Source organism: Accipiter gentilis, chromosome 5 (assembly GCF_929443795.1).
Source record: "Accipiter gentilis chromosome 5, bAccGen1.1, whole genome shotgun sequence".
NCBI lineage: Eukaryota > Metazoa > Chordata > Aves > Accipitriformes > Accipitridae > Astur > Astur gentilis.
The window spans coordinates 34568953-34586146 of record NC_064884.1 but is presented as its reverse complement, the minus strand read 5'-3'; the positions used below and the strand labels follow the sequence as shown (position 1 = coordinate 34586146).

The 17194-nt window shown below is 37.1% G+C and overlaps 1 protein-coding gene across 3 annotated transcripts in view; it reads left to right on the top strand.

Annotated features, from left to right (window-relative positions):
* Positions 1-17194, top strand: part of LOC126038598 (SAM and SH3 domain-containing protein 1-like) — a 573090-nt gene that overhangs the window by 204627 nt on the left and 351269 nt on the right. The gene's annotated exons all lie outside the window — the stretch shown is intronic.

Sequence of the window (17194 nt, the reverse complement as noted above, 5' to 3'; positions counted from 1 at the left end):
AGAATTTCCATCAGCTTTAAAATGGGTTAGATTTCCTACAGGACTGAGAATTTCTCTCTTCCTTCCTTCCTTCCTTCCTTCCTTCCTCACCAAAAAATGGACAGGAATTAGGTAATATTTGCCTGAAGACGATATTCCTTAAGAAGAGGAGGATGTGTATTCATTTGTATCTAAACAAGAAAGAAAAAAATTTGGGGATTTCAAGTAGACTGATGTGGGAGAATGAGCATTTTTCTTGTTAAGTACTTGTTAAGTATTTAATTTTTATAGTGGTAATTTATAAACGTGTTGTAATGAAGATTTGTAACGCAGTAATTGATAAGCATCAGCATTGTAATTTGATGGTAGATTTTTTCATCAATGCACTTTTATTGTGACCATCCTTTCTTTTGTTTCTAGTTCTTATTTATGTGAAATAACAGACTGATGACACATATATTGTTTATGTGTGTTCAACAATTAATTGCTAGTTGGGATGAATATGGATATACTCATATGTACCTAGTAGCTTGGCAAAACTAGTCATAAGATTTTCGGTATTTTCATGGTACCATTCCTTTGACAAGTTAGGTAGAAAGTGGTCCCTAAACCTGCTGTTAATGCAGTTACCTTGAAATTGCTCTAGATGGAGAGAGAATTAAATCCAGGACTCCTACTTCCTGGGCAAATTCTCTAGCCACTAGGCTAAGACTTTCTCCTTCCAAGTCCTTAAACCAGGTAATTAAGCACAGCTCAAAGTTTGGAGCTTTTCACATTTCTTGCAGTGATGTTATCTGGGGGTGGGGCTTGGCTGAGGGGTGTGTCTGTCTCGCCCCACCTAGCCAGCAATTTTAGTGGCACTCATAATAAGATATATAGGGTTCAGTAAAATACAGCACTCAGTTACGGTTTGGATATCCTGTGCAGCTATGTTAAATGAAACTCTAGCAGTAGATCATGTACTCAGTTATGATTGACACAAGATTTTGAAAGAATTGTTGTGACTGGTTTTGTACTCTCTTAACTAGCAGCAATGGTAGGAAATACCGGTTTTGTTCTATAGGTGCAAAATAATTTAAAAACATATGAATGAACAGAATTTATTATTCTTCATTGTACCAGATTCTTCTATAATGAAATTTGGCAGAATCATCTAATTAAAGTAAATAGTAGTAAATGGTGACAATAATACATGGAAGCATAATAAATAAATAGCTATCTTGAGAGACTTTATTGAATGTTTTTCATAACCTGTTCAAGCTGTAATAATGTGCACTGCTGTATTTTGCATGTTGTGTAGTGACTTGGTATTTTAAGAGATTTTTCTTTTTTATGGTGGTGGTTAACTGGTTTGGCGGAGTACAGTCACATTAAATCTAAACCAAAGCTTTACTTATCGTGTACTTTCTTAAAAAGTAAAACAACAGTATGGCCTGCACTATTATTGAAGTGTAGCTGACTGAGTTATCTTAGCTGTCATTTTCTTTTGGAAAATAAAGATTATGGGTTCTAATGCTTAGTACAGTATTAATGCATAATACTGATCTCTTTATGTAAAGACATATGGGGTGGGTTCATTGTAATCTACTAAGACAGAGGCAATTCTTTTAGTATTGCAGTGTTTGGAAATGTTGTCTTGGTTTTCTCAGTTCATCGTGAGCAGAGGCTGAATAAATTAGTAAGGAATCATATTACCAAACTATAAAATCTTCAGATTGCCATCCAGTGTCTTCTGGTTTTATGTGTTGGGGTCACTCCAGAATAGCACATGTGTAGGCAGAAGATGTCATGTGAAAAACAACCTTATTTCAAAGGAGAGTTGAAAACTTCAGACTGGTTCTTATAGGAGGAGTAGTCACGTCCTCTAATGCTCCAGTTCAATCTAGCCCTTATTAAAAGTTAGTGGGCACAGGGATGCAACTACCATTTTACCCAAATATTTTAATTCATGGAATTCCAATAATGTAAAAAAAAAAAAAAATATTTCTTGTCTTTTACAAGCTAATTTTAAGAAAATTTAGTCATAATTTCTTTCTGTGATTTTGGCTTTCAGTTATATAATGTTGTGTTGCCAAAAAAAAAAAAAAAAAAAGAAAAGAAAAGGTGATCAGGAGATTAGGATGGGAAAGAACTGTTGGGTTATCTTCTCTGTTACCTCAAACACATTGAGCGCATTGGATGGGAGGCAAGATCAAGTAGAAGGGATTCAGGGATTTATTTATTTTTTCAGCACTATTAACTTTGATTTTGCATAAATTCCATGTGCCTTAGGGGCCTGCTAGCTTGGATAGAGGTTAGCCAGTAACTGCTAACCTTGTCTGCGTTACTATTGATTCTGTCTTTCAGGCACAGTTAAAAAGACAACTTTCTAAATAAAAATTGTGTCACAGTCCATTACAAAGTGTTTACCAAAGCAAAAGTAAAAAGTATCTAAAGCGTGCCCTTCTGTGTCCTCTTTAAACAGTGGGATTAATTTTAAATAAATGCAGGTGCTTTAAATGTGCCCTACAATTCATACCGTAATTGGATATAGTGTTCTTTGGTAAGCAGCAGAACTTTTTAGATGTTTGTTCATATTTATTGGTTAAATATTGGATTTTAAATCATTAAGGAAAGACAGGAGAGAGGGATGATGGATCTCCCTTTGACCTGGTCACCACTCCTTGGATTTAGACTTCTGGAGAGGATGCTGGAGGTTTCTCTTTCCCAAGAGCCATCGAGCTTCCAGTTTTGTCACTCAGGGCAGAGTAGAGCAGGTCAGCCAGCAGGAGCCTTCAGCTGTGGCATAGCCGGGGAGACCCGGGCAAAGCTGGAAGCTATGGGCACTGGGAAGCCCAGTCCCTGAGCTGATGAAAAGAAGAGGGTCTTTCCCATGCCCTCTGATTTAAACCTAGACACTGACAGTCACTGAGGTGAAGGCAAGGCAATAGTTTTTCTTCAAGCCCTTTTGTTTACTTTTTGTCACTCGGCAGTTCTGAATTTCTTTAGCTGCCATTATCTTTTTCTAGTAATTCTTCTGGTTTTCAAAAAATAAGTCTTAGAGACTGCATTAAAGACTGCAAATATTTGGTGTCTTTAAGGATGCTTGAAAGAGAGAGGGAGGCAGTTGTATCCTAGGGCTCCAGCTGACTTGAAATTATGTCAGGCTTTTCCTTCAGCCACTCTCTGGTTTGCACCATTAACCTGAAATTCAAACCACCCTGACAGAAAAGGGTTGGGGGTCAGACAGGGAGATGGTATTGATCTATTGTGTCTCTTATCCAGCCAGTTTACAGTTGCTCTTAAAATCACGCATGCTGTAGTACACTGTGTCAGTTTGTCCGGTCTACTGTTAGGAATCCCAAATGAAAATTTCCTTTCTATGCTCTCCTTTCCTTAATGCCATCATATTTTCATTTTTGTATCTTCTTTATAACAGCTTAAGTACTCTAGTAAGTCTACAGGCTGCCTTTATACATTTTCAAATAATTTTAATAGAGATTGTTTGGGTGTGTTTGTTTACATTTAAATAATAGCAGTTTTATCCCAGCCTCCAGGTGTTTACTGGTGATACTGTAAAATCATAGCACCATTAAACCAATGTATCAAGATAGAACTTGGCCAGCTGTAACCATTTGTTCCTGTGGCGTTCCCCAGAAGTCACAAAGTGCTGAATAAAATCCTGTGGCCCAATGTCTACCAGCACGTAACCACCTGCCTGCCTGCTTTTCATTTACATGGGTGAGTGGTCTACTGTGAGAAGTCCTCCTCTCTAACCATTACTGGATAGAGTAGCATGAGGAAAGAGGTTACTGTCTGAGTGAGTCCCAAGATCTTGACAGCAAGCTTTGCCTCACAAACAAACTAGTTCTAGCACTTAAAATAAATATTCTGAATGTTCACATATTTTCTGTAATAGTAAATGGTAAAGTTAGAGTGGTTTTGTAAGTTACTTCATAATAATATAATCACACATCGCAGTTTCTGCTGTGCATTTTTCTCAGTTGTGTAGTAAGAGCAATGTGTAAAGAGTGGCTTGGGCAACAATGTTAGGGGAGAAACAGGATGGGGAAAGCTCAAGGGAATCACTACATCATCTTTCTACATGAAAGTGATGTTGCAGTAGTAGTGATATTGTTCTCACTGAAAGCTATTCTAAAGAAATGAAATATTCCACTAGAGGAAATGGAAAGCAAATTTGTTTTGACTTCACAACATACCAATAAATATTGTATTTTCAGTGGTGTGAAAGGAAACCTTTGCTATAGCCAAAGGAATAAGATATTTCTATTGTAAGAAATAGCTCTAAAAAGCAAAACGAACCATGCAATGCTTTTCTTTTTCTTTAAACAAACAAAATGTCTTTAATGAGGAAATGGAGGAAAAAAGTCATTATTTTCACTCGACAACTAATCATTATGCCCTTGCCTTGGTAAACAGATATTTCTCTCAGTTTAGCTGCCTTACATAATAAAATATTCTGGTTTCAGCAAGTGTGTTTTCTGCTGAGTGTTATGAAATTTAATAGAGAAGTAATGTCTTATTGATGCTTAGTTTTTGTGACCTTTTCCGTCTTGTATTAGTGACATATTGGTCCTCTGTCTCCAGTACTATGGGATTCTAATGGATAGTATAGAATGGGTCAGATAATGAAAGTCCCTGGTACATTAACTTTCAATTTCATGAATGTCTGAATACTCCCTGGAAGATGAATAACAGGCATTTCCTTCCTTTTGCATTTTAACATTTATGACCTGGTTACGATTTTTTTTGACCGTGTTACCTCACAACAGGTCCTATATTATCATATTAAACTGTGTACTTCTGCTTTTGGCAAAGACCAAATATTGTAATTTACAGAGGGAGACAGATAATGCCCAGATCCTGTTAAATGAGATAGTCTAATGCCCATACTTTCTTAGCAAATGCAATTTTTTTCCCCAAAGTTATGTTCCTTCTTTAATCAGGTCTCACTCAGCTGGTATAGCAAAGCAGTTAGACTTTGTTAGTGGTTGATCTGTGACTGAAAAAAATGGTAATTACTGTTGTAAGCAGCATTTGAGCCTTGTAAGGTTGTAACAGTAGGCAGGATATACGGGAGACAGCCAAGGATAGGGATTAACCAGTATTTATAGGATGTATGTAAGTGTACATAGGATACAATATTACATATATAATATACATATTATATTGTATATATGATATAATGGGGAGGTGGAAGCAATTAGATTTGATATTGCCAGTGTTAAAAGAATGAACTGTTAATGATATGACTGAGGGTACAGCAAGGTGGGAACTCAATCTTCCACGTCTTCATAATATATTAATATAGCAGTTAGTCTTTTTGCAAAGTGCATAAGAACTGACCTCAAGCTTTCTAGGCAGGACTTTCAGAAGATGTTTCAGAAGGCGTCACTTTGCAGGTCAGAACAGCCTCCTCTGCTGATATCAAGAAGCCTGTGTAATGCCAAGTTCTATAGAAATGGGTATCAGAAAATTTCTGAGAGCACAGGTGATAATAATGCCTAATATTAAATAACATCAGCGCAGCATCTTCAGAATCTTTCTTTTGAAAACACTGTCAAATATTTGCAGGGGAGGAGAACAGGATAAAGCCCACATTCTGTAAAAGAGTTCAGCTGCATTTACTCTCCTTCCATTCAGCAGCATTCAGAAACTGGAAGCAAAGTTATTAGTGTCAGCACTTGTTTCATCCATTGAGATTGATGGATATAGATGAATAGGGTGGTTAACAAGATGGGAATATAGCCAGTGCACTACGTCTAAATAGAAATTGGACTAGATATCCTCATTAAAGTGAGGTCTGTGGTTTCTGTTCCAGATTTTAAACTGATCTGAGGTTGGGACTAGTGGGAAAAGGATGTTTCTCCCATGTCGGGAAGGAAGAAAATCCACAAACATCTTGGATTTAAGTGAGATTTTCTAAAGGGAGGTATGAAACATGATGCCAAAAGCAGGGTAGGTTACATCAGAATGTTTTATTGTTTTGTGGCTGCAACAGCTGAGTCAGTTCACAATGCATCTTGGAGACAAATTATGTGTCAACGATTTTTCAATTCCCAGCATCAACTTTATTTATGATCACAAAAGAAGAATTCAAAACATTCTGGAGCTGGATTGAATCTGCTGCCTAGGACCCCATTCTTTCTCTGAAAGCATTTTATGGTGGAGTATTTCAGAAATGAGCAGCACGTGAGACACTGAATTTTGCAGAGGTTCCGTGGAGTCATAAGACTCCAGCAGTTTTATAGGCATTTTATAACTAACTAATAGTTTGATAGACATTCTTATTTTGCATTCAAATCTGTAAAAAACAAAAACAAAAAAAAAAAAAAACAAAAAACAAACAAAACAAAACAACAAAACAAAACCAGTAATAGCTTTTTTTGAAACAGTGCATGTTGATATTTTTGCTTTTTCCAAAGGTGTAATTTAAAGGCCAACTGTAATTTAAGAACAGAGTATGAACACCTAACACGTTATATATTTTGTTAAAAAAAGGAAAAAAAAGTTTTCTTGGGCAGGCTGTATGCAGGAAGACCAAAATTTAACTGCAAAGCAAGAATTGCAAAGTAACTTCTGTGTTGTACCTTTTGATTTGAAAAGTCTAAAAGGTGCTTTTTTAAAATAAGTATTTTTGGAGGAGGGATTCTTCAGCATGGGTCATGCTCACTGCCATTAGCAGTCCCATCTGTTGCAAGAGCAAGGACGACTTTGTGAACAGCTACAGAGGTTCTGTTATGAAGTACAACGAGCGTATATGCACATGGCGCATCTTTTACCTGGATTTAGAGGATTGCTTCATCTTTGGTAAAAAACATAGTTGCAAAGACAGTGCCCAAATCCTTCTTTAGCATTTGAGAGGCCATAAAAGCCTGTTGATGTACGTAGCATGTGTAAAAATAGGCTGTCTCGTACAATAGGCTATTATAAATAGCCAGCTAACCGCTTTTCAATTCTAGTTTGGTTCCAGCATCAAACAGGATAGCTGGTGATTGGAAGGTTGGTGCATGTGCAAGTGTACAAAATAATTCATGTCTCAAGTTGTCCTCCTTCCATCCAGGTCTAGTTGCCTTTGGAAGATCACAGCTGGGGTTGTGGGGCTGCTGCCATCCCTCTCTGAACAGACCTTTGACTGTCACTGCAGCTGATGACATTGCCAAAAGCAGGTGTAATGGTATTTGACCAGAGGTAAAATCTACAAAATACAGGTGTCATCTGCTTCCACAGTTAAAAAGGATACCCTAGCATATTCAGTGTGAAGTAGAGCAAAACTGTGATAGAAGGGAGAGACAGCAAATCAGGCTGCCATATGGAATGAACTTGATTTACTTGCATGTTAAAATGAACTGGATTGCATCAGTCAGTTTTGGTCTACTGTTAAAATTTCATTTATTTTAATGCACAGACAAAAAGGTATTGAAAGTCATAATTTCAAAGTGCAGACGTAAAACTTTATACAATGTGTTTTTCCCAGATTTAAGAATGAATCAATAGAATCAAAAAGAGATAATCTGCAGTTCAATGTTATTACTTTTAAAGCATTTACAATACAGCTCAAGATGTACACTTTGTGGCAGAGATGAGTATACAGTTCTTTAAAATGAGTGAAATCAATCTGGTAGAATTAATTTAATATGCAATCTGACTATATTTTAAACTGAGGCATGTGACTTTATGCATTACATAGCACATTCACGATTCAGATTCAGACAAATCTTATAGGTCCCATTTTCAGTCTAAAGGCTCTTGTCTGACTGGCCATTGCATGAATTAAATGGGAAGTTTAATTTGTGTTCTGCTACACACAGACCTGAGTGACTTTTAATATAACTGGTATTGCATTACTCTCCATCATCTTACCAGGGCAGTGATCATCACAGCTTTCTTACAACGATGAAGAGAGTGACCTCTCTCTTTGTGGGGTAAACACTATTTAATAGCCTTGTGAAAATCAGAGAGGAAGCACAAGGGGATATTCCTGCACCAGCATATTTACATTTATGTACATCCTAAGTATAAGACCTCTCTGCTTGAGGAAGGGGGAGTTTGTAAATAACTTTTTGTAAATAAACACATTGTACTAAGAAAATGCCCCACCTTGGGGCTGCATCAGGATCTCTTTAAGCGAGAAGTGACTCTGGAAGGCCCCTGGGTCTTGTCCTACTAAGCGAAGTGTCTGTAGTACTAAAATTTCAGTTGGTTATCAGCAGTTTGATTCTCTATTAGGTCTAATCAAAAGTGTCCTGTTGAGGTGGTCCTGATGCAGCCTTGCTAAGAAATGCTGCTCTGAAATGGATGGCTGTTCTGCAGAAATGTGTGTGCCTGACCTAGGGCAGAGGGTGGAACAGTAACAATGCAAATATAGCTGGTGTTTCATAGAAAAGGCTAAGAAATTCTCTAAGAGAATTCTCAGTAGGGAAAGAAGGTTGATGGTGCTTGCAGTTACAAAAAATGTAACTACATATTTTCAGGGTGAAAAATCCAGGAGACCAGTGTGCTTGGGGAAGGCAAGCTCAGAGGATGTACTTTAGCAGGGAAAAACTGCTTTCAGTTTCCAGTGATTACAGGTACAGCTTGATGGATTATTGGTAATAAATTCATCAAGTTCCATTTGAAAACTAATTAGAACAGTTGCCTCCCTTGCTTATACAGACTAGTAATTTCCTTTTAATTCCCAGACTAAATTTAGTTTTAGTTAGCTTATACTTAGTTTTTCTCTTGCCAACATGACCAGTTTGTTTTGATGTCTTTTGTTCTTCCCTAGTGTCTGTGTGCCCAAGTGTCTCTCTGGTTCCTTATGTTATTTGTATGTCCAGTCTAGCTTCTACCTTCCTCATCTGGCAGACTTTTCCTTGACATAAACATATGTGCATATACCCTAATTCACAAAGTACCCCACTATAATTAATTACTGTACTCTTATCCTTTACAATTAAATCCTTCTCTTTCCCATTCAAGCTTTCTGAAATTATACTGCCCAGTGCTAGGAACTCAGGCCAAAAACCTCTCCTCGTGAAGCAATATAAAACGCTGATCTTTGAACATATTCTTGCTGCCCAGTTCAATCAAAGCAGAACACATTAAAGGTGGAGATGGCATTTAACTTCCATTCACCAGAACTGGGAAAAGTGCAACCAGGAAACCCTATGCAGTTATCATGTTTCTCTCATTTTGTTGGAAAGTTCCCTTTAACCCATATTAACATCTTACGCTAATTGAGGAAGAGGTAATAAATTACTTCATGGATCATTCAAAGTATGATGATGCCATGACATACAAAGGTTTTCTCTGAAGAGTCATTAACTGATTATTTAATCTTTGCCAGGGCCTGAAATTCTGTATTTATATCTAGGCTTTTTTGGAAGACTTAAGTGGAAGATGTGATGGTCATATCCTAGAGATACAGTGCCAGAAAATTAACAGTGAATGTATAATCAATATTTCCAGCATCTATTGATTTATGTCAGTAATTACTCGTGAACCCATAATGCTGACTGTTGTCAAAATAGCTTGCTCTTTATGGTGTAAAATACTAGTTGTGCCAAGGGATTCCTTATTTATCTCAATAAATTAAGTATAATAGTGATAACTCTGAGCAAGTGTTTATATTATATGGCACCTTTGACACTGGCCAGAGAGTAATTCATTCAGAAGGTTTCTAGGCATGAATTAGTAAAGAAAATAGTAATTCCAGTCCAAGTCAGACAGCAAAACCCTTGGGCTGAGTCACCCTGGGCAATGCTGATGTAAAATATAGTTAAAATATAACAAGTCAGCTTTCCTGAAAACTTGCACAGATTCTGTTCTGGTTTGACACTTGTGTTTGATTATTTTAAACTAAGAAGCAACAGTCTAAGTTGTATTGCCTGGAAACTCATTACACAATAGATTAGAGCTTATGGAAATTGAAATACAGCACTGAATTTCTCTAGGTTAGTAGTTCATAACTGAATCTGAAAAAGAGAGGCCTGCAAATTTACTAGTTAATTGCAACTCTGTCCCTGATGGTTTGTATTGAGCGCTTCTAAAAACAGAAGCTTTAACTTGCCAACTAGGTAATGCTTTTTCAAGGTGCAAGGTGTTCCCGATTTCATCAAAATTCACAGGAAGCTGCAGAGGACTGGAGTCATGGATTGTCAGTAGCTTATATGTATACTCAGTCCCTTTCAAAAACAAACCAAAATTGTGGCTGTGTATCCTCGTAATTGAGGAGCAATATTGAGGAACAGTAATTGGTACAATTTGGTCCATCTTAGAATATTTACAGAGTTGCCTCAGCTTTATACCTGACTTGGTTGTAATGATGTTATTTACCACAGTGGCAATTCATGTCTTGAATGACTTGACTATTCGACGGTTCACCTGTTGCCTAGAGTGTGTTCTTGTTTTGTTTGTGATAAACACCCTCCTTTCCTGGCTCCTTATTTTTGTGTTAAAATCACCAAGATTTTAAAGGAAAAAAAAACCATAAAACCTCTTTCTTTAAACTGAAAGGAACACTAAGAACATGGGCTCTGATTAATTTAGACATGATAGCAAAGGCCATATGTTAGTGCTATCAGTACTGCATTACACTAGAGCTTAAAATGCTTAATGGAAGTTGTTAATCTTTATTTTTCTACCATTATTTAATATTGGGAAAAGATTTTTGCTGATCCATATTGCTTTAAGATTAATTGTTCAAATTAGCAGTGTAGTCACACAGCTGAAACTAAGCATAAGTGTATGAAAGGTCTTTTACACAAAAGTCACCGAAGATATAAAAAACATTCTTATAGCAGAAATCCTCTGGATGAAAAATGCTTGTCCCTTATGTGTTTCTCCCATTTTTCTGAGATAAATGCTAAAAAAAGGTTTGGGTCTATTATCTGTGTTTAATATTCCATTATATCTTAATAGTTGTCACATAACTTGGTTAAGTAACAATAATACTGTGACACACACTAAATCTATTAAATTAAAAGTTCAAATATAAAGCTATGGTGAATTAGAACAGTGGACAATTTGCAGACATTCCTCTGGTTTCTATGACATCTTCTCTTTAACAATTTCATTTAAGAATGAAACATCTGAAATGAGAATCTAAAATATCTAAAAAGAAACTGTAGACAGATTATGAGTAGTCTACTGGAAATCAAAAGAAATAGTACAAAGATTAAAAATTCTCATAATGAGTAGGACAACTGAAGACAAAAAATGTAAGAGCAAATTTGAAAAAATCGAAGAGATGGATAAAAAGTATGTGCTGAATGTTTTACAGGCATGTTAGATGCTCAAATCTGAGAAAAATTATAGTCTTTTTTTGTAAGTCTATTACCTATGAAGAGTAGTTTTAGTTTTTTAATAAACAGTTTTACAAATTAAATGGCAATAGTATTCGTTGTATAGAACAATAAGATTAAGAAACTTTGGAACCTGTAATGAGATCATGAAGAAGAGAAAATTTGGGAATGGAGGTGCAACAAAACAAATTTCTGCTGTTCCCATGTGAAATCCTAAACCTGCCACCTAGACGTGACTGCAGCAGAAAGCAGTCCTCCTTTGTGGTGCCAAGGTCTAGGTGCCAAAGTGAGCCTCAGATTGTGGGAACACACCTACTTGGATAACCTCTGGAGGCGAGAGCTGCAGAAATCGGTTCTCCACTCTGGAGTTAGCCAGAGTTAGTTTGTTCCCTATGGGACATAGCTAAAAATTTAGCCTAGTAGCACAGCAATTTATAGGATTCACCTATCATGTAACTACATCAGGAACACTGAAGAGTAACAGCCGCTGGCAGCAGGGCTACATATCTCTTGGTTTTGCTGGTTTTATGCTTAAGTAAATAGTACTCTAAACTGTAAGAAGTTTATAAAGATAGCATTAATAAAAATTCTTATGTTTACCTAATCTGGAATAGACAGATATATCAGGAATTAAATTGTCCTATACAAGTTATCATTGTAACTAATTTTATCTGTAATTCTTATGAAGTTAAAGTATAATTCTTTTTCTTTGGTTACATGATTTTGAACATGTAATTTTGCATTCCAACATGAGAAAAATCACTTTTCCTTTAAGTCCCTTAGCTTCTGATTTGTAATTCAAGAATATATTTACCTTACTCGTCTCTATTCTGTGTTAGAACCGTGGATTTTGGTTGATGTTCATTTGTAACAGTTAATGTGATCAGAAATTAGAGAATGTCCTAGAAAAATTTTACAAGTGCCTGACAAGAACAAGTGGATAAAAGAAGCAAGCAATGTGTTCCGAGGATAATCATTCGATAAAATTAATTGAACTCAGCAGAAGAGCTCCAGGTAACTCCTCCTTCTCCAAAACTGTTCAATTATCCTAACAAAACTTTTGTGGCTTGAATGTCAATCAGTCAGTCCCTTGAGGCTTGCCTGATTGCAAGTGAAAGGTTTGGGGATTTTTTTTTCCATTTGCAACAAAACTAGCATGGGTGCAGGGTAGAAAGTAATTAACTATAATACAACCCCTAGCACCAGAGAAGAGTAAAACAAAATAATATTTGGGAGGAGTTTTGTGTTTGTGGGAGGACCAGACAAAAAAATAAAGGGTTTTCAGCTCACTGAAGCACAACACTACATACCCACTTGGAGGAGTAGGGGCACGATTCCTCCAAGCTGGAGACGCAGGGCAATGTTGGGGAGTTCCCTTCTTCACCCAACTCCAGTCCCCTCTCTAGAGACCATGGGAGCCTACAGTGTTTCTGCCTGTATCGGGATATGCTGTGTGGGTCTCCTCAAGCAGCTTTCGTGTTTCATCTTGAACAGCTTCACTTCTTTCCCCCACACAACAACTGGTGGCTGAGTATCATCTCTGACCTGCTCAGAATTACAACAGACACATAATTCACAGGTGAGGTCTCCAGCAGTTTTAACAGGAGGTTTCGCTTCTCATCCTGGAGCATGTGGGTGCTCAGCCTTGCTTTACAACTTTTCAGATTTCCTCTATCCAAATCAAGTAAAGCATGAGACGTTGCTTCCTGATTCTGAGTTCACTGGGTTTGTGATAAAAAAATAAGTTAAAAAGGCAAGAAATCTTCCCTGCTAAAACTATAGTCCATGAAGAACAGATTTGGATGTTTCCTTGAGAATAAGGAAATACAAAGCAATATCCTTTGATAGGTCACATCTACTGAAGTTGACAAGAGGAAGTGCGTATGACGTAGTGAGCTTCTGTCACTCAGCATTGCATTTGCGATTAGTAATGCTACAGTCAGAACTTCTGCAGTCAAGGACTTAATTTAAAACCTTCATATTAACTTACATTATTAATACTTCAAAAAGTTAACTAGCAAAAAAAAAAAAAAAGTGCTGATACAAGTTTTTTTCTGGGTTACATTATAAAAGCGTTGAATCTTTCCTTTTTGTCAGGTGTTAATATTTTAATTACTATGAACCTGTGGTTTCACCTGAGATGAGCAGGGCTATGGAGCTAGCAAATAAGGAGGAGAGATAACATTGCAGCCTAATTTTAGGATGTTTTTTCATTCTATTTTTATAGATAAAACCTATTCATTACAGGGGAAAAAAAAACAACCAACCAACAGCCACCCCCAAAAAAACCCCAAAACAGCTCTAATAGCTCCAGAAACATTCAAGCTATAATAAAACCCCTCTTTTTATCGTGCTTCAGTTTGTGACAGACACAGCTTTCAACAACCTTTCCCTCACTGTCAGAAGCATTTCTGTGAAGGCTGCAGCTAGATGAGTATTGCAGCCACAGCTGTGATCAGCAGATTCTGCTGCCACAGCTATTATGTAAGTAAGACTCTTCGAAGAGAAAAGCATCTTTTCTGATGAAGAACTTAATACCTTGAGCTTTCAGCATGACACATGAAGTCCTAGTTGCCTATGGAAAGATTGAGAGGGCAATTCTCAGGAAGAGTTTGAATTCCCATCTGGTCCAGAAAAAGCAGAAAGCAAGAAATTTAATACTCACCTGTCTGCCTGTACACCAAGGTTTCCATTCAGACTGGAGATAAGGGGTTGCTAGCGATATGTTTATATTTTGAAGGGATATGGCATCCTTGACAGGCAGATTTTTCCCTGCCTGGTGACCATCTAATATAGCTCTCTATTTCTAAAGACCATGGGTTACACAACAATAATGTTTCTCTTGATTTTGAGGAAAAGCCACAGTGACAGCTGTTCCTTTGTATTTTAATTCTGTTGTAATTCCCAGAAGTTAGCACCTCTAGCATTAGCAACTACTTTGAAGTGTTTCTTCCGATGTAACTCATTTCTGAGTGTTGAATAGATGTGAAATACATATACCTTCAGGGTTTTACACCTTTGTTTTATCACCTTGGGTTCGGCAAGTCCAGAAGCAATCTCTTTAATAAGTATAAAAGATTTTTTAGTACATGTGAAATCTGCGGGGTTAAGAGAACCCAAACCAGAAAATATGAAGTAGAAGGTTTTGTTGACAACCCACACTGGGCTATGGAAGGATTAAATCTTGTAGGGAAGGAAAGTTGATATTAAGACAAAGTGCTAATAGCTATAATCGTTGTGATGAGTGTAGAGTGAAGTACATAGCTAGCTGAACAGCTCATAAAAATAAGCCGTGGTTACTAAGACGGAAGGACAGGCCAAATCTTACTTTTGCCAGGACAGTAAAGGTGTCTAGCTATGGCCTTGTACTCCATCAAAGCAGTCCTAGCAAATGAGTGCAATGCAGCATGCATATACTGTTTTTCTGAACTGAAACTGTAAAGCTGTAACTAGCATTACTGTTGACTTTATGGAAGGTGTTAGCTAACTTGACAGTTTGACCTTTCTCTTCTGATGACAAACACTTGAGAATATGCACTAGAAGTTAGCTTGACTTGGCTTTTTCTGCTTTGGTGCTATTGCTGCTGCCTTTTAGTTTTTGTGAGGGAAATTGCCCTTTTCTTGCATTCTCAGCTCCAGCTGAGTTTTCTGCCCTGAAAACCTAATACATAAGGTCTGCTTGCCATCAGTTTGCTGGCTGATATTAAGCACAAAATTGATGTCTTAGGGTATGATCAAGTTTTTACCTTAGCTTTATAAATATTCATTATCTTACATTTTCACTAATTGCTCTAGAGCAAGAGAAAATGATAATTTTTAATCAATAATACAGCATGCTTGAGAACATTTTACAAATTAGAAGTTCATTTAAGTCCCAGCATATGTTGTTAATGCTGGTTGTTACATGCTAATTAGTTCAGATTTTTCTAATCAGGTGCACTGGAAATGCCAGCTATGGAACTGGCATTGAGCAGAAATTTTCTGAGCAGAGGTCAAGTAAGAGTTCCTGTATAGAAGAAGCAGGATGTAGTTACTTGCTGTGTTGAGTTTCCTCTATGAAATCAGTTGATAAGGAAATTAACTCCTTTTTCTAATATAGGTTAACTGACTGTAACTGTAATTCTCAGGAATTTGTTCTGATTAGTGATTTCACCATTTTAAGGCACCATGATTACAAATTGATGGGTTTTTTGAAGGTGAAGTATTTTAAAGTACACAGATATATTCATGCAGGCTATCAATTACTTTGATATCCTTTGAATTAGCATTAAAGTTAAGGGTCTTTGGACTGAAAGGATTTCATTAATTGCAGGCAAAAGAGATGGAGTCCATAATTCCTTTGGATGTAACTGTCATGAATCTTGAAATGTGGCAGGAAGAGTCATTAGCAGAGTGCCATTCACATTGGCTCATCAGAAAGGGAGTTTGATGGGATTGCCTCAAGCAGAGTACAGAAGGTCAGCACGGGCCAATACCCTCAGCTAACAGAAATGTAGAAAGTTCACAGAGCTGCATGACAGCTAGCTCCAGCAATCCTGACTCCTCTGTCTAGATGAGTTGTTTCTCTGGGAGAAACCTATCGTCAACTGCTCAAGGCTCTTGCCATTTGAATTCTTAAAGGGATTTTATTTTTTATTAGGTGACATTTCTATAATATTCTACATGACTTAACATTGTTTTTAGGGGTAGTAGTAAGGTTCAATTAGAGATTAAGGATCAAGGCAATGACCTGCTCCCTATTTCTACATGTTTCACTTCCAATTTTTCTCTGTGTTTAATGTTCTCCTGCTATAGCTTTTGTGTAATTTCACATACTTACTAAATGCAAAAAGAAAATCTTGAGTCTTTACAGACTGAAAACACATGTGACAGGTCAGGAAGGGACATTTCTCCATTTAGCAGAGCTTAGGCACAAAAAAAGATGGATGCGTGAGAGAGAGAGTGCACTGATTACCAATTCTCAGTTCTTTTGTGCTTTAGCTTATTCTACCAGTGCAGGACCAGTAGAGGAGGCACACTTGAATGACTGGAGGTATTTACGCTTCTGCCCCCTGCACCAATAACATGGATGGGCACTATTCTGAGAGCAAATGAAGAGGCACAGGCTGGCAGAGCCACCATGGGCAATGAAACATCGGAGGTATCCAGAGAGTCTTTGTTCAATGTAAAAAACTTAAAATGTTGTTAGTAGAAAGGAGAATATTCCTCTAAACTTTTGCTATTCATCTTATCCAGCATCAAAAATCCAAGATCTGCAGATGCTTCGGCTCCTTCACTAGATTTCAGTTACAAAAGTTTAAATCTTAACCAGTTCTGTAGTGGACAATGAATACTTTACTGTTAATATGGCTGTTGAAATTATATATATGTTTTCATGGCTCCTGGTTGACTCTCAGAAGTCATTACAAGGGGTATCTGCCTCAGTCTTCCCTGCTTCTTAATCCTTCTACCACCCCACTGTCCCATGCTGATGTTAAAGTGAAAATTCCTGAAAATGAGATTTTGAGACATCAAGTTGACCCAAGTGGCCTGGCTTTCTGGCTGACACAGACTGTGCATGACTTCATGCCTACAGAGAAGTAAAGGGAGGAGATTATTTTTTTCTGAATCTCAGTTATTTCTATTGCTTCTGCAGAACAGATACAGCTTCTTCACATGACACTTACTGGTCCTAGCCTCTACAGGAAGGTTATCTGAGACTGGGATTGACTGAACAAACCACTTAATTCATAAACCTTTCAAATTACTGAATTGTTAAATCTGGAAGGACAGGAGAAGGGATGAGAAAGGCCTGGATCTGACTGACTGGTAGCAAAAACTGGTCTCCTGTAAAGATTACAGTGCAGAACAAGGTTAATTTTTTATTTTTTTTCTTGGGGAAGGAAAGTCTGTAGTGGTTTTTAGTGTGGTCATTACTTATCTTTTTATGC